Raw genomic sequence first — 18,283 nt, forward strand, 5'->3', positions numbered from 1 at the left:
CCTGAGTAGGGGTTCTGACTAGGCCAGATCCTACTTCAATACCCAGGGTCAACCCAGCTACACCCTTGGACTGTGTTCCACCACTGCTTACTGGACTAGGGGCTGCAGTTGCTTTAGGAGCTGGAGTGGTGGAGACTGGATTTGCCTTAGTGCATTCACTGCCCCAGTGTGAAACTGATTTGCAGGTATTACACCAAGGTGTCTTTGGACCTTTATTATTCTTCTTCTTGTTTCCATTTTGGGAACCACCCTCCTTACTATTAGTTTGGGGGCCTGAAGACTTCTGGTCTTTTTCTTTATCTTTATCTTTCTGATTCCCACCCTTCTGGTCTGTTTTCTTCTGGTCACCACCTTGGTTCTGGGGTTTCTGCTTAATCCTTGTTCTGACCCATTTGTCCGCCTTCTTTCCCAATTCTTGGGGAGAGGTCAGATCAGAGTCAATAAGGTATTGATGCAACAGCTGGTTTGTACAGTTATTAAGGATCTGTTCTCTCATTATAAGATTGTACAATCCTGTATAGTCTGAAACTTTACTTCCCTGCAACCAACCCTCCAAAGCCTTAGTGGCACACTCAACGAAATCAGTCCAGTCTTGAGTCTGTGCTTTTTGGGTGTCTCTGAACAACAACCTGTATTGCTCAGTGGTTAGGCCAAACTCTTCAATAAGAGCACTCTTCAAAACAGAGTAGTTTTTGGCATCCTCAGGTCTAACTGTGAGGAGCCTGTCCCTCCCTTTCTCAGAAAAGGAGTACCATAAAATTGCAGCCCACTGATCCTGAGTAACCTGCTGTACCATGCAGGCTCTCTCTAGAGCAGTCATCCATTTGTGGATGTCATCCCCTTCCTTGTAGGGGGGCACAATTTTTGTCAGGTTTCTATTATCATAGCCCCTGTCTTTTTCTCTAGGAAAATTGCTGCCACCAGTGGCATCTAAGCCACTCAATTTCTGCTCTCTAGCCAAGGTAAGTCTAGCTTGAGCCAAGGTAAGTTTAGCTTGAGCCAGGGCTACCTCCTCCCTCTCTATTTGGAGTTTGACAGCCCTCATTCTGGCCCTATGCTCTGTCTTCTGAGAAGCAGTCATGCCTCTCTGAGATTCTCTAGAGGCACTAGAAATATGAGAGTCCCCTGAGGGAGATCTCACTCTTCTGTTGCCTGGGAGAATGACATGGTTGGATCTGGGGAGGTGCTGGCCCTCTCCATTTCCCAGTAGGTCTAAGTTGGCCTGGTTAAGCCTGGCAACTTGGACCTGGCTACCCCTCTGATCCTGATTCTCTGGGTCCTCTACTTCTGAGTCCTCCTCCTCCTCCTCTTCCTCCTCTTCTTCTTCCTCCTCTGGAGTGGTATCAGTTACAGGGGGGTTCACTCCTTCTCCTGATTCTAAGGGGGGTTCATTTCCCTTCTCTAAGTCATCCTGCTCTAGAATGGCTATCAGGATAGGACATGTGGGACTTCTACCCCTTTTTAACCCTCTTGATATGCACAAGGCTATCAAGTCCTTTCGGGTTAGTTTGTCATAGCTGGAAGTTGCCTTGGTAAGGTCAACTGTCACAGGAGCAGACCCTGAGGCTTTTCCTGTGTCAGACATGACTGCTAGTGAGGTGTAAGTGGTGCACTTACCTACACTAACTGTTTTCCTACTGTACCTTGCTAGTGAGTTGTAGTCAGGGTGTGCTAATCCCTTTAATCTACAACTACTAAGTTCAGTAGAACTTAATATGCTAAGCTTTTGATTTATATGTACCTAGAGGTACTTGATGTGATCTTTCAATTTGATAAAAGATTGCAATGGTAAAACAACAGCAAGCTCAAATCCGCACCGCTGCTCACCAATGTGAGAAGTTGGCCTGATAGGTGATGTTTCCAATTCTGGAACCACCTATTATCAGACCAAACAATCCCTTATGGTGTCAGGTTGTAAGTCAACCTTGTTAGACAAGCTATCCTAGGGGTAGCATGGACTAAGCAGCCTAAAGGCTTAACTTAAGAGGTCGTGTTAAGCGAGCTGTTTTACCACATACAATCCTGTAATATCAAATGAAAGGACACCACACAAGTATATATTATAAAAATATATGTGTTTATTACTAAAAACAATCCCCAGTATTCTTTATGAATAAAGGGGCACAAGCGTTAAATCAAAAGCACAGTTTAAACATACAAGTTGCACAATTATGGATGAGGGCGGGTGGCCACTCAAACCATATACTAAACAAGTGGTATAAGAGATACCAATCGAACAGTGGTTAGGCCTAGGGCCTAGGGAATCGCTGGGAGCAGTCAGGACAAGCAGTGCTGAAGTCGGGAGAGGCCCACGGGATTCGGGAGCAGTGCGGAAAGCGCACGCATGCACCAATGTTAACCAATGGTGCGTAAAAGTTGCAAAGTTAAAGTTTAAGGACACTTCCGCTGAACCTAGAGGAACAAAACTTAAGACACAGACCCTAGAGATGTGTACCAGTGTGGGAACACCGGCGGAGCAAAGTTACCTCACCCACAGGAAGCGGGTGCACAGGGTCGAAGTTGAGTCGGGTTTCGTCACGCAGGCTCTTGGTGCTTGAAGCTGAAAGGGCTGCAGGCGGGGTGAAAGAGAAGTGTCCGGTGGAGTCCAAGGGTGGACTCGAGTCGAAAAGTACCTGAAAGCAGAGGGGACAGAGTCTGGGTCACTCAGCAGTGACCAGGGTGGAACCAGGACGGAACCAGGCAATGTCGGGCGCAATCAGGTCGCTGTCGAGGTGCTTCTCTCCGCTGTCACGTGGGCTCTGGGGCATCTACGACGTCCAGGAGCAGGTCACGATCTGTCCCACGCAGGCTCTCGCCGTCGGCGCTGTCGGCTTCAAGATTGGAGCAAACAACACTTGGCAAAAGCAATCCACGCGGAACCGGGAGATTGCTTCTCACTCGAACCAGGAGGGTCAGAGTGGGGGCTCCTTTTCAGGGGAGCTGGTGCAAATCTGGAGCAACCAGATTCACAAGTCGATTTCAAGTTTTCGTCGGCACAGGGGCCACTAGCCGGCTGGCAAGTGACCGGGCCAACGCGTTGAGCCAAAAGTAGCAGAAGGGCCCCACGCAGCACTCGATGAGTGTAGAGGGGTGAGCTTCGGTGCAAGAGTGGCTCAGGGTTGGGGCTTCTCAAACCCCGGTGTACAGCTTCGAGGGTCACTCGTGGGCTGCACAGTCAGCGTCTCGTGGTCAATTCAAGATGGCGTGCCCCACGCTTCCGGTCGCCTCCATGGGTCTCAGCTCTGCAGGGACTGTGGATCGGGCTGTTGGAAAGCAGGCAGGCTTGATCTCGTCGATCTCTGTCGCTCGAGTTCCGGCGGGAACTGCAACAAAGTAGACGTCGATAGCTGGATGGTGCCTGTTTGCACAGGGTGGTCACTCCTTGACCACAAGGGAGATTCTTCGGGCTTCTACGTCGAGTAGGATGTCGAAGGGTCCAGAATTTCGTTTCTTATGTTTCTTCCAGGAAATCTGAAGTGCATTGGCACTGCTCCCACTCTTATTCGAATCTGGGGGGGCGTGATTACCTGCTAGGTCCCCCCCTATGGGTGGGACCCAGGAAGGGGGTGGATACACCCCTTTCCTTTGATCCAGGCCGCCCTGGCACGAGGGCTGGAGTGCCCCAGAACCGGTTTGGCCGGATTATGCAAGGGGCAGCCTTGTGCGCCCCAGGCAGTGTCTGGTTTCTTTCAGACCTCCCTGCTACAATCCACTATCTCCTGTCTGGAGGGTGGTGACACCCTCCTGTGGCAGGAAACCCTTTGTCCAGGCCCCATTTGGCTGAGTTTCGGTCAGCTGCAGGGGTCCAGACTCTTGTCTGTGGCAGAGGCATCCATTTTGTGGATCTAAGGCCCTTTTAGAAATTAACCGCATTAAAGTAAAGGAACATGTCTTACCCCTCTAGAGGGGTGGAATGCTATCCCCGTCGCCAGAACTGGCGAGGGGATAGTATTCCAAATCGTATGACACCTTACACGACATGTTTTGATAAAGCCAAACCAGAGTTGCTATATAACCGCGAGGATTATAAGGCACTTAAGAGTATATGGTATGGCATTATCCTGAAACAGCTTAGGGAGTTGTTCCCGACAGCTGCAGACAGGCTCAGCTCATGCTAGAGCTCCATCTCACATTAAACCACGCACTCTGCCTCCAGGATTGATGAGGCCTTCCATAGGAGTGGCTCACAGGTTTATATGTGTCCAGATATAGGTTTAGATATAGGTATACTATATCTAAGTAAGGGGTGACTACACCACCTTACCCCAGCTGAGTGATCAGCCAGTTGTGTCAATTTAAGAACCAGCCAGGGGTGGCAAAAGATATGCTGCAGCCCCTGGTAGGCCTTGGTGGCCCCTATGCCCTGGGCACCTATAGTGCATTATACAGGGGCTGACAAGGAGTCCATTTCCAATTGTGGTATGTGCCTATAGCACATGTATCATTAATTTAGTGAGAGAACAGCAGGCTGGGGGTCTGATCAGCAGGCCCACAGCCTCAGTAGTCGAAAACCAGTGAAGCAAAAAGCAAAAATTTGGGGTGACCATAGGATAGCAGACCCTACTCTCCTACACATATTTAAACTGTGTTTTGTTTTAACGCATTTGCTTCTGTGCTCATAAAGAGTATAGGGGATATTTGTAGAAATAAATCTATATATATTTTCAATATATATCTATGTGGTGTCCTTTCATTTGGTATTCAAGGGGATTGTGTATGGTAAAACAGCTTGCTTCACATGCCTTTACAGAGTTTAGCCTAAGACTGCTTAGTCCATGCTACCCCTAGGATAGCTTGTCTATAAGGTTGACTTTACAACCAATCATCATAAGGGTTGCGTGGCATGGTACAAGGTGATCACTAGAACTAGTGAGCATCAAAGTCAAAGTCAAAAGCAAGCTTTATTCGATTAGTTAAAATCATAAAAGCAACAAGACAATACATATTTAAATATTTGACATATCACATAGTTCATATGGTTAAAATCATTAAAAAGGCCATTAAAAAGTCATTAAAAGTCATGCCCGGTAGCAGTATCTAGTGCAATCAAGTAGTTAGAAAGTTGGTACAAAAACAATTCAATCACAGTGTAAAAGAGGAGAATAATTAATTTAAAAACTCTGACAGAATCTACAATATAATGAGGTCAGCCTTCCAAGTACCTCGGGGATAGCTTCCTGGCCTTCGTACGCATGGCTGCGACCAGAAAGCTAGCAACCCCGAAGACTGTCCTAGGGCTACCTAGTAGCTGTAAGTAAAGTAGGGCTGGGCGTACTTGTACAAAACCTGCTTCCCTTAAAATAGGGGCCAAAAACTGCATTCTGCACTTCTTGAAATGATCACAAAACATTACAAAATGCATAAGGGACTGCTCTGAAAAGTTATCACATCTGCATGGGATTAACTCGTCTGGGACCCCCCATACGGGGAAGTCACCTAAGGAGTACTGTATAATGTTGAACCTAAATCTAATAAGCAAATGTCGATGGTATGGGCGGCTTACAATTTTTAGATAAGGTTCAATTGAGGGCGTAGTCAGGAGGAGGAAGTTGGCTCTAGCTCTAGGTTTGATCAGTTCCTCACTCTCCCGCTTTTGCGATGCCCTCCTCAAGAAGTTATCCTTAATCCATTTCACGTCCCCCCTACAAATTGTGTTTGGGTGGCTGAAAAGGTTGGGCCTGCCAAGACTTGCCAGTGCGCCTTTTACGTAGGCCAGCCACGAAATCTTTGAAGCGTTGTCCAGAGCCATGCTGTCCCTGAGAATAGTGTGATTAAGTGTAATGTCCTTGTTCAGCCAGGTTTTGGCCCAACATACCAATGGTGCCAAAAGGAGCAGGTCAGTAATGTAGCCTAAACCTAACTCAGAGTGTAGTGAAAAAACTGGTGTCGATTGTGGAACACTTAGTAGAGATCTTAAAAACTGGTTTTCCACAATCTGCAATTCACCAGTTGAGGAGTAGCCCCACAGCGGTGCACCGTAAGTGGCTATGGATAGGCATTTAGTTTTGTAGACTTTCAGTAATGCCTCCATTGGTCGTGAGCCAAGCCGCTTTGCGAAACTCAACAAAGCTGATGTTGATCTAGTTACAGCTAGTGATTTCGCAGACACCTGTGGTTTCCACGAACCCTTCTTCTCAAAAATCACACCCAGGTATGTGAAGACTTGCACCCTAGAAACCCTCTCTCCACAGCAGGTAAAGGATTTTAGCTTTTTCGGCCTTAGCCGCCTCCCAGCCACCATAACATGTGATTTTTTGTTGTTGATCAAAAGGTCTAACTTTGTCATAAAGTGACCAAACGCGTCCAGAAGCCTTTGTAGCCCCACGCCCGTGCGGGCTAGGAGGACCGCGTCGTCCGCATATAGTAGAACAGGTACTGCGCAACCCCCCACATACGGGATATCAAGTGTGGACCCCTCCAAGGCTTTATCCAGGGAGTTGATATAGAGAGTGAACAAGAGCGGGGCTAAAATACAGCCCTGCCTCACACCCCTTCTGGAGTTAAAAGGTCTGGTGGTGTTTCCTTCTCGGGTGATTCTAATGGAGGCTGATAGGTCTTCGTGGAGTGCGGCCAAGAAGTCTACCAGGGGAGGATCGAAGCCAATGCCAGCCAATATAGCCCATAACTTGGCCCTATTGACCAAGTCAAAGGCCGAGGAGAGATCCATAAAGGCCAGATATAGGTGGCCCTCCTTCGCCATAGTGTACTTACTGACCAGCATATGGAGGTTCAAACACTGGTCATTTGTACCTCGTTTCTCACGGAAGCCATACTGGAGATCAGAGAGGACCCCTTTCTCTTTAGTAATGTTGCCCAGTCTGCGTAAAATGACTCTGCCAAGAATCTTGACGGCAGAGTCAATTAGCGAAATCGGCCTATAACAGGCCGGATCGCTTCTTAAGCCCTTGTTATATATTGGGACAATGGTTGAGGTGGACCAGGATTTCGGGAACCCTGCTGTGACCGTTGCATTAAAGACATTGGTGAGTATTTTAGCCCACAGGGGTGATCTTGAGCTGTATAGGTCTGCCGGGACGCCGTCGGGTCCCGGGGCCTTATGTTTGGTCATCTCGTCAATAGCCCTACTGACCTCTAATTCGGTAAAGACAAGGGGGGATGCTTCTGTCAGAGGCCGTTGGGATCTACCGAGTGCTGGAATCATATCACTGTTATAAATTTTACTAAAGTGATCAACCCAAAGATCTTCGGGGATCACACAGTCCATAACAGTGTTAGTTGATGCAGCGAAATAAGAATGGTTTATAACCATCCAGAATTTAGAGCTGTCCTTCAGAACATTGGCCGTTGTTAAGCTGTCCCAGGCCTCACTTTTTATTGACTTTTTGCGAGTCTCAATGGCCTGTCTATATTCTTTCCATAGCCCTGCCTGCCCTGTTTCTTGGCTGCTGTTTCAGGGCATGAAGTAAATCATTGTGTGTCTTTGAGCACTCCCTGTCAAACCATCTTGGGGTGGAGGAGTCTACTTGCTTCTTAGTGCTTGTTAAATCCTTCTTGATCTTAGAACATATGGTGGTAAAAGAGCTGATAATGGCAATACCTTCGGATGTACTATCCATACAGGTTGTCATATCATCTTGTAAGTTCAGTACGAGTTTATCCATAAAGGTATCAGGCACAACCTTTGCCCAATTCAGTCTACGACCCTGCTCCTTAGGTACAAGGGTATCACCACGGCCCCCCAGACGCTCAACCTGGGTGACGATGTTGCGACCCACGTTCAGGAACAAGACCACTGGGCTGTTATCGCTAAATGGGGCGGAACTTACTTCATAGGATACCACTGTGTCGATTAACCCCGGTGAAATAAAGATATAATCAATGACAGGGTTAGCATCCCTGCCAACAAAGGTCGGCGTTCTCACATCCCCCCAAGACCCTTGTGCCTCGTACATATTTTGGTTGGCTAGTAGGTTTTCCAATTCCGCCCCCTGTGAAGTATGCTCAAAGTGAGTGCTGACTGCTCCCGGAGGTCCCAATTGCTCATTGTCCTGGCAACCCCAGCTACATGGGTGGACGTTAAAATCTCCCAATAACAGGGTTTCGAATAAAGCAGGTTGCTGTGACTTATATGTTATTAAAAAGGAAGATAGGGAACTCAAGCGTGAACAGTTTCTATCCTTATCGGGTGCATTATAAAAATTAATTATCAGAATTAGCGGGGAATTTGGCCTAGCCCACTCTATACCTAAAATATTTTCCGATGTGTGAACAATTTTCCGAGTAGTACCTGCCAAATTTATAGAGAAGAGTATATGCAGACCACCCTTGTGCCTGCCACCCTCCCCCGGAGTAGCTTTGACTGAAAAGCTGCGGTACCCATCTAAGAAGAAACATCACTGGTATCCCATGTTTCCTGGAAACCCAGGATATCGTGTTGTCTTACAAGATTTAACCATCTAGCATCAGTGACTTTCTTCCTTAGCCCAGCAATGTTCCAACTCACTGCTGAAACATAGCGATAGCTAGCTACGGTAGTGCCATCCCGACTCGGTGAAACAGTGGGTAGTTGTCAATCGTTAGTATCTAAATTAGAGGTAGTCAAGAGAGGATGGAACCTGTTGCTAAGTACAATCCCTTGCCCCTGACTTTGAGTATGCTGTTCTTGGAGGACTGATGCTGCTACGGTATTTGGTCTTGCCCGCAATAAAGCCTGCTGAGTTTGATAGGATACGTGGGGCTTATCTCTTATGCCCTCTACTCTTGCTGGGGGAAATGGGATATACGGGTAATGTGTTTTGGGCTGAGGATAGGTTGGGTAGGTAGGGGGGGGATAGAAGTACCCTAATGGGAGTGGTCTAATACCTACATCACCTAACTCAGATCCATCCCAGAGTAGAGTATCAGCTATATGAGATGTATTAAAATTAACAACCACACAGTCTCCAGTGATGCATTTGGGCCTCCTCCCCACCCAATCTACCCTTCGTGCAGCTATAATATGTTTACCCACGTCCAGGCTTCCACTACTGAACTGTGTGCACCAACTCCTAGTTCTATTTAGTAGATCTGACTCCGATTCCCTCTGGTGTGGTTTAAGACACGGAATCCCAGTTAAAATAACAACTAGACTTGCTGCGTCTGGAGGGAGATCCACTGGTCGGCTCAGTCTTTTTTTGGATTCGCTAGGGTGATGCTCCTGAAGGTCTAGGGGTGTGTAACAGTTTAGGGGACCCTATCCCCTCAATACCAACCTTTTGTGTCCCCCGTAGAGAAGCAATCTTGTCATTAAGTGTTATGGGCACGGGTAAATAATTAGTGCTGGGCACTTGCATTGGTGAACTAGGTGGTGCGTCAGTTGGTGTGTTAACCCTCCCCTGTTGCTCAGATGCTATTTTACTCCTAATTGGTGTCTGGCAATGTGGGTTAAGCTCCTTAAGGTAATTGTCTATTCTTTCGCATTTCTTCATAATATTGTCTACACATAGTTTAAGAGTGTCCACAATGTCTTTAGCTATGTTGACCAATAATGGTTCCAGCCGTGATTCAAAAAGTCCCTCCACCACGTCGGCCAGGTTGGCATGAAGGCCCTCAAGTATCAGATTATCCGCTCTAGCAGTGTGATCCTTACGGGGTTCCTCGCCACGTGTGATTTTTGTCTTGGGTGGCATGTTCGGAGTGGAATCGAAATGTGCAGTATCGCTACCCAGGTCGTGCGGTGGGGTGATGGGCCTAGGCACGGGGTAGTCGGTAGGTGCTATAACAACTATTTTAGGTTCCAATGGGATATATGAGGCGGATTCGGGAACTGCTACGTCTATTAAGTCTATTAAGTCCCTCGGCTCTATGGCCGGCTGGTCGAGACCCAGTTCTTTTTCTGCGTTGGCAATTTCATCATTTAGAGCCCCTACTGCGGATGTCAAATATGAAATGATGGTCTCTGACTTCCTGGGGACTTTGGGCATCTTACCTTCTCCGCCATTCACAGTCAGCTTGCGTTTCCCCATTACGTGGCAACAGAGTCTCTGGCCCTGCCCTGCCTGTTCCTGCCAACGACTGCCAAAGACTGTCCCGCCCTTGTCCCGGGCTTCTCCCGGTCGCTCCCGGTCGCTCCCGCGCCCGACTCGCGGGGCGAGAGGGAGGTCAGCGTTTTTCTAGCGCCTCCGGGCGCTCCAAGCGTGTCACGGGCGTGCCGCCCCTGAGGCTGCTGGGGGCTGTAGTTCGGGGAGTCTCCCGGCGCTCCCCGTCTGCCAATCAAGATACCGCCGTTCACCTCACGGCACCGCCCGTTGGCGTCCCAGCAAAAGTTTGCTGCTCCTGATGTTCCCCCCTGGGCTCACGGGAGGTCATTGTTTTTCTAGCGCCTCCGGGCGCTCCAGGCGTGTCACGGGCACGCAGCCCCTGAGGCTGCTGGGGGCTGTAGTTCGGGGAGTCTCCCGGCGCTCCCCGTCTGCCAATCAAGATACCGCCGTTCACCTCACGGCACCGCCCGTTGGCGTCCCAGCAAAACTTTGCCGCTCCTGATGTTCCCCCCCATGGCTCACGGGAGGTCATCGTTTTTCTAACGCCTCCGGGCGCTCCAGGCGTGTCACGGGCGCGCCGCCCCTGAGGCTGCTGGGGGCTGTAGTTCGGGGAGTCTCCCGGCGCTCCCCGTCTGCCAATCAAGATACCGCCGTTCACCTCACGGCACCGCCCGTTGGCGTCCCAGCAAAAGTTTGCTGCTCCTGATGTTCCCCCCTGGGCTCACGGGAGGTCATCGTTTTTCTAGCGCCTCCGGGCGCTCCAGGCGTGTCACGGGCACGCAGCCCCTGAGCCTGCTGGGGGCTGTAGTTCGGGGAGTCTCCCGGCGCTCCCCGTCTGCCAATCAAGATACCGCCGTTCACCTCACGGCACCGCCCGTTGGCGTCCCAGCAAAAGTTTGCCGCTCCTGATGTTCCCCCCTGGGCTCACGGGAGGTCATCGTTTTTCTAGCGCCTCTGGGCGCTCCAGGCGTGTCACGGGCGCGCCGCCCCTGAGGCTGCTGGGGGCTGTAGTTCGGGGAGTCTCCCGGAGCTCCCCGTCTGCCAATCAAGATACCGCCGTTCACCTCACGGCACCGCCCGTTGACGTCCCAGCAAAAGTTTGCCGCTCCTGATGTTCCCCCCTGGGCTCACGGGAGGTCAGCGTTTTTCTAGCGCCTCCGGGCGCTCCAGGCGTGTCACGGGCGCGCCGCCCCTGAGGCTGCTGGGGGCTGTAGTTCGGGGAGTCTCCCGGCGCTCCCCGTCTGCCAATCAAGATACCGCCATTCACCTCACGGCACCGCCCGTTGGCGTCCCAGCAAAAGTTTGCCGCTCCTGATGTTCCATGAGCTGTATGAGTTGTATGAGCATCATATACCAGACCAACTTCTCACAGAAGGGTCTGACCGTATTACTTCATAACCTGTTGCTCTTTGAGCGGTCAGTGTACTTTTACTTTTCTGCAGCACAGCGAATGGAGAGTGCTCAACATACAATGTTACAGCGCATCCTGCTGTAATAGTACTACTCTTTTCTACTGCAAAAGATGCTGCAAGCGCTCGCTCACAAGGAAAGTGACCTTTCATTACTGGATCTAATAGTCCACTAAAATAGGCGACGGGTTTGTGACCCATTGGGTATTTTTGAGTAAGGACTGATATCATGGAATCCTCTATGGCAGCAGATAACAGAAAAATCTCTTTGTATAGTCTGGATTTGCTAGTACTGGGGCTGAAGCAATTGCTTCTTTCAATGTCTGAAATGCACTTACACAGTCATCACTCCACTGTATGCCTGTGTTGTCAGTTTTAGCTTGCTTCATTGCATATAATAATGGTTGTATGTATGGTAGCATAATCCAATACCCACTGACGTACAAAATTACAAAGGCCTAGAACTGTCTGCATGTCTTTTACTGTTTTGGGCTGAGGCTGATCACAAATAGTTTGTATTCTAGAACCTGCTATCTCTTTGCCTTCTGCAGACAATACTTGGCCCAAATACAGCACTTCTTTTTGCACAAACTGTAATTATTTCTGGTCTACTTTGTATCCCTTAGGAGCAAGTAGCGTTGGGAGATTGACAGTGTCCAGAACACATTCAGATTCTGTTTTACTGCATATTAATAAATCATCTACATATTGCAAAACTGTACTGTCTGACTGGAAATTTAACAAATCATCTCTCAAAACTCTATTAAACGCAGATGGAGACTCACAATAGCCTTGTGGGAGTCTAGAGTACTGGATTTGTTCACCATCAAAACTGAAGGCTGTCAAATAATGACTGTCAGGATGTAAAGGTATGCTAAAAAACATTCTTTAATCCACCACAGAAAACCATTTGCTGTTACTTGGTATATTAGTCATATCACAGATGGGTCTGGCACTATGTGGCACTCTGCTAATACTATGGCATTAAGGGGGGCGAAAATCCTGAAGCATCTTCCAAGTATTGTGAGAAGTTAGCCTGGCATGTGATGTCCACTAGTTCTAGTGGGCACCTTGCACCAGTGTAATCAACCTTATTGATTGTGGTTGTAAAGTCAACCTTATAGAAAGCTATCCTAGTGGTAGCATGGAGCGGCAGTCTTCAGGCTAAGACTTCAGAGAGCGCATTAAGCCAGTTGTTTTACCATTTATAATCCCTTGAATACCAAATGAAAGTACACCACACAAGGTATGTATCAAATATATATGTATTTATTCTAAACAGAACCCCTCTGCACTCTTTCTGAGGTCAGAGGTAAAAGTACAATACAAGAATCTAAATTGGCATACAATTAGTTGCACAGCACAGTTGCACAGTATACGTTTTGCCCTAGGGGCCTCACAAACCATATACTAAAATAGTGGTATAAGAACCACGTCTGAGATAGAAAGCAGGCCTGGGGCCTGGGGAATCGCTGGGGCTACTCTAAACAACCAAAGGTTAGGAAGTAGGAGGCCCACGGGAGACGCGTGCAGTGTCTAAACACAGCCGCCGGTTACCATTAACTTTCTATGGGAAACGAACAAGTTACAAAGTTACAATTTAAGGACACTTCTAATGGAACTACGATGGAACCCTTTTAGACTTAGACACTAGGAGGACCAAGACCCTCAAGACTATCAGAGTTCTCGTGTTACCTCACCCACGGAAGCCAGATGCATAGATGTCTTTTGGTGTCGGGTTTCATCATTGATTTCAATGGAGATCTGCAAAGAAGTGCTACAGGCGACCAGAGGAAAAGTGTCTGGGTGGATCCAAGGGTGGATCAAAGATCTGAAGAACCTGAAAGCAGAAGGGACAGAGTCTGGGTCACTTGCCAGTGACCAGGAAGGAACCAGGCAATGTCGGTTGATTTCAGGTGAAAAGGTGAAGCCACGAGGACCAGGAGGCGTTGACGACGACCAGGAGCTGGATTCGAGCTGTCCCATGACGGATCCAGTTGACTGTGGTGTCGGTATCCGGATTGGACCCAACAAGCCTTGGCAACGCAATCCATGCAAGATGTCGAGATCGGCTTCGGTGCAGACCAGCAAGGTCTGTGGTGCTTCTCCTTTGTAGGGAAGCTGGAGCAACCAGGAAAGCAAGTTAAATTCAAAAGTAAGTCTTCAGGGGGCTCACTAGCCAATGTACTAGGAACCGGGAAGACGCGTCGAGCTAAAATGCAGGAGCGGGCCCCACGGAACACTCGTGGAGTGTGAGGGCTTGAGCTTTGGTGCAAATGGTGCTCGGGTCTGGGGCTCGCACCCCAATGCTCAACTTCGAGTTACCTCAGGAGTCGATGCAGTTAGCAAAATGCAGGATGTCCAGGAGTTCCGGGCGCTCGTATCTCGTGTCCGCCACGGGTCTCAGCTTTGCTGGGATCGTCAAACACTGTCAGAGATGTCTGGAGGTCCGAGTCCTGTGTCGCAGAGTCTTCGGGATCCGGCGGGAGCCTCGACAATGCAGACTGATGGTGCCTGTTTGCACAGGGGGTCACTCCTTGACCACAAGGGAGATGTCTTCCAGTCGAAATGGAATGTCGAAGGTCCAGGATGTATGTTTCAAAGTTTCGTCCAGGGTAATCTAAAGTCCTAGGGACTGGGTTCCTATACTTATACTAAGTTTAGGGGCTGGACTATGTCTAAGGTCCCTCCTATGGGTGGACCTGGGGAGGGGGTGGTTACACCACTTCCCCTTTGTCCAGGGAGCGCGCCCCAGCAACCGGTTTGAACTGGGAAATGCATGGAGCACCTTGTGTGCCCCAGGCAGTGTCTGGAAAGCATTCACTGAATGCAGCCTTCCCTGCCCCAATACACTAAAGTCCTGTCTGGGGCGGTGCTTGCACCTCCCTGGGCAGGAAACCTATTGTCCAGGCCTCCCCTGCCGGAGTTTCGTCCAGCAGCAGGAGGGCAGACTCGTGTCTGTGGCAGCAGCATCCATTTTGTGATGCTGAGGCTCTGTTTAACTTTAACCGGGTGTACCAGTAACTACATGTATTCTTCCTCTAGAAGGGTGGAATGCTACCCCCGCTGCCAGGACTGGTGGGGGGGTGGGGGGGTAGTATTCCAAAGTGTTTAACACATTACACAACATGTTTTGATAAAGCCAAACCAAAGTTAGCATTAACCGCGAGGATTATAATGCACTTAAGAGTATATGGTATGGATATATCATAGAACATCTATAAGGAGACGGTTCCAAAAGCTGCAGAGGGGCTCAGCTCATGCTAGGGCACCCTCTCCTATAAAACCAAGCACTCTGCCTTCAGGATTGTTAAGGCCTGCCATAGGAGTGACTTATAGGCTACTATGTGTCTATATATAAGGTAGATATAGATATACTATATCTAAGTAAGGGGTGATTAAACCACCTTACCCAGGCTGTGTGAACAGACCTGTGGTGTCAGTTTGTAAGGCAAACCAGGGGTGGCACAATACATGCTGCAGCCCCTGGTACACCTAGGGTGCACCTATGCCCGGGGTACCTAGGGTACACTATACAGGGGCTCACAAGTGTGACCCAGTAACCAATCTGGTATGTACCTAAAGTACATGGTATCAATTTAGAGAGAGAACAACTAGGCTGTGGGCCTGATTAGCAGGGCCACAGCCAGAGTAAAGTCAAAAAACCAGAGAATCACAGCAAAAAGTGGGGGTAACCATAGGAAGCAGACCCTCCTCTCCTACACCCCCCCCCCAAAACTAGGGACATTAAACTAACCTTGACCAGTTGAGTCTTTCTGTTCTAAGTGGAAATATCTGAAGAGTCCATCTGCATTGGCATGGTTAGACCCAGGTCTATGTTCCACTATAAAGTCCATACCCTGTAGCGAAATGGACCACCTGAGCAGTTTGGGATTTTCACCCTTCATCTGTTTTAATCACAAGAGGGGCTTATGGTCTGTCTGAACCTTGAAGTGAGTACCAAACAAGTATGGCTCAGCTTCTTCAGTGCCCAAACCACAGCAAAGGCCTCCCCCTCAATAGCTGACCAACGTTTCTCTATAGGGGTCAGCCTTCTGCTAATAAAAGCTACTGGCTGGTCTTGACCATCTTTATTCAATTGCGATAGCACATCCCCTACCCCCAACTCAGAAGCATCTGTTTGAATAATTAATTCTTTGGAGTAGTCTGGACTTTGCAGAATTGGTGCAGTACACATGGCCTGCTTCATGTCATCAAATGCCTTTTGACAGCGGACTGTCCACTGAACTTTCTTAGGCATTTTCTTGGAAGTTAAGTCATTAAAGGGTGTCACAATGGAACCATACTCCTTGACAAATTTCCTGTAATACCCAGTCAGGCCCAAGAAAGCTCTGACCTGAGTCTGGGTGGTTGGAGCAGTCCAGTCCATTATGGTCTGGATTTTGCTCTGCAATGGTTGAACCTGGCCTCCACCTACAAGGTGGCCCAGGTATACAACCTGACTCTGCCCTATCTGGCACTTGGTAGCCTTGATAGTTAGGCCTGCCTTTTGCAGGGCCTCCAAAACATTTTCTGATGGTTCTGGTGATCTTCCCGGCTGGAGCTAAAGGCAGCAATATCATCTAGATAAGCTGCACAGTAGTCATCCCGGCCTGAGAGGACTTGATTCACCAACCTTTGAAATGTGGCAGGTATCTTTTTTAGACCAAAGGGCATTACCACAAACTGATCATGTCCACCAGGGGTTGAATATGCTGTCTTTGGCTTTGCATTATCAGCTAGTCTGATCTGCCAGTAGCCAGCTGTCAGGTAAAATGTGCTCAACAACTTGGCAGATGCCAATCTGTCAATGAGCTCATCTGCCCTGGGTATTGGATAGGCATCTGTCCTAGTGACAGCATTGAGACCTCTGTAATCCACGCAAAACCTCATCTCTCTCTTACCATCTTGGGTGTGAGGTTTCGGCACAAGGTCTACTGGACTGGACCAAGGGCTCTTTGAGGGCTCACTGACTCCCAAGTCCAACATCTTTTAGACCTCTGTCCTGATGCAGTCCCTGACACGATCAGGTTGCCTGTAAATCTTACTTTTAACAGGCATCCTGTCCCCAGTGTCCACTTGATGAGTGCACCAGCTAGTCTGACTTGGGAGACCGTGAAAACATATGTCTGTAGGACTGCAGAACTTGTCTGCAGTCCTTCTGCTGTTGGTCATTGAGGCTGCCTGCCAAGGCTACACCATCAACTGAACCATCATCAGGGTTCTAAGAGAGCAGGTCTGGGAGAGGGTCACTCTCTCCCTCCTGTCCTTCATCAGTAGCCATGAGCAAGCCCATGTCTGGCCTGTCAACATATGGGTTCAGTCTGTTGACATGAAGCACCCTGTGGGGGCTCCTGGGAGTTCCAAGGTCAACCAAATAGGTAACCTCTCTCTTCTGTTCAACAATAGTGTGGGGTCCACTCCACTTGTCTTGGAGAGCTGCTGGGGCCACTGGCTCCAACACCCACACTCTCTGTCCTGGCTGGTAAACAGTCAGCACAGCCTTTTGGTCATGCCAGGCCTTTTGTAATTCCTGGCTAGCCTCAAGGTTTTTGGATCCCTTTATCATGTACTCCGCCATCCTGGAGCGGAGACCAAGTACATAGTCCACAATGTCTTGTTTGGGAAGTTTGAGAGGTAACTCCCGTCCTTCCTTTACCAGACCAAGGGGTCCTCTTACAGGATGTCCAAACAAAAGTTCAAAAGGGCTGTAGCCAACCCCCTTCTGTGGGACTTCTCTATAAGCAAACAAAAGGCAGGGCAGTAGGATGTCACTGAATGCAGCCCTCCCTGCCCCAATACATTAAAGTCCTAGCACCTCCCTGGGCAGGAAACCTATTGTCCAGGCCTCCTCTGCCGGAGTTTCGTCCAGCAGCAGGAGGGCAGACTCGTGTCTGTGGCAGCAGCATCCATTTTGTGATGCTGAGGCTCTGTTTAACCGGGTGTACCAGTAACTACAAGTCTTCTCCCTCTAGAAGGGTGGAATGCTACCCCCGCTGCCAGGACTGGCGGGGGAAGGGGGTTAGTATTACAAAGTGTGGGAGTGCCCCCAATAATTTGGTTGGGCTTACTTGGGGAACTCAGGTGGACTCTGGCCTAACCAGGTCCCCTACCACAGCTACTCCTGTCTGTGAAAATGGCATGGCGTTTGCCAATTTCACTGCTTGTCCCAGTACCTTGGGCAAGTACAGACAGGAGCCCATCATAAATGATCAGAAAGTTGAAGCCTATAGAGACACAGGGGCTAGCATCACTATGGTGACTGAGAGTCTAGTCCCCTCAGGACAACTTTTACCAGGGTACACATCATCCCATGGCAGTAGTAAATCTCAGCTGGGGAGGTGTCACTGGCCCAAAGAGAGTGGCAGTGTCTACAAACTTGCCAGTAGATTGTCTACTGGGAAATGATCTAGAGATCTCAGCCTGGGCTGAGGTAGAACAAGAAACCCATTCCAAAATGGTAGGTCTTCCTGGAAAGGTTAGTGGGGCTGTGATGGCCACAGCCCCAGCTCAAGATTTCCTCCCTGAAAAGGTTGGTAGGGCTGTGATGGTCTCAGCCCAATCTCAAGCAGACTCCTTCCCTGAACAGGTTGACAGGGGTGTGATGGTCACAGCCCACACGCAAACAGAGTTCCCTACTGAAAAGGTTGGTAGGGCTGTGATGGTCACAGCCCAAACTCAAACAGATTTTTGTGTTGTGAAGACTGAAACTATGGATCACTCTACACAGACAGAGAGTACTGGGGAGTAAGAAAAGTCTCCCTCCCACCAGACATTAGGTGAGAGTCCGCCTCCTCAGGGAACTGACCCTACCCCTTGTGAAGGAACTGCTCCAGAGGTAGTCAGGCCTAGCCTGGCAGAGCCCCTGATGTCAGTGGACCCTTCCAAGGTGGG

At 49.1% G+C, this 18,283-nt stretch overlaps 1 protein-coding gene across 3 annotated transcripts in view; it reads left to right on the forward strand.

Moving 5' to 3' along the window:
- The window catches only part of LOC144828472 (uncharacterized), a 766,726-nt gene that overhangs the window by 108,057 nt on the left and 640,386 nt on the right, over positions 1-18,283 (forward strand). The window contains exon 2 of one of the 3 annotated variants that reach the window (XM_078686684.1): positions 12,163-12,258. The exons of the other annotated variants lie outside the window; for them this stretch is intronic. The gene's annotated coding sequence lies outside the window, so the exon portion shown is untranslated. The remainder of the gene's footprint in view (positions 1-12,162; positions 12,259-18,283) is intronic. 3 annotated transcript variants of the gene reach the window in all.

The sequence above is a fragment of the Lissotriton helveticus genome, chromosome 1_1 (genome assembly GCF_964261635.1).
Source record: "Lissotriton helveticus chromosome 1_1, aLisHel1.1, whole genome shotgun sequence".
NCBI lineage: Eukaryota > Metazoa > Chordata > Amphibia > Caudata > Salamandridae > Lissotriton > Lissotriton helveticus.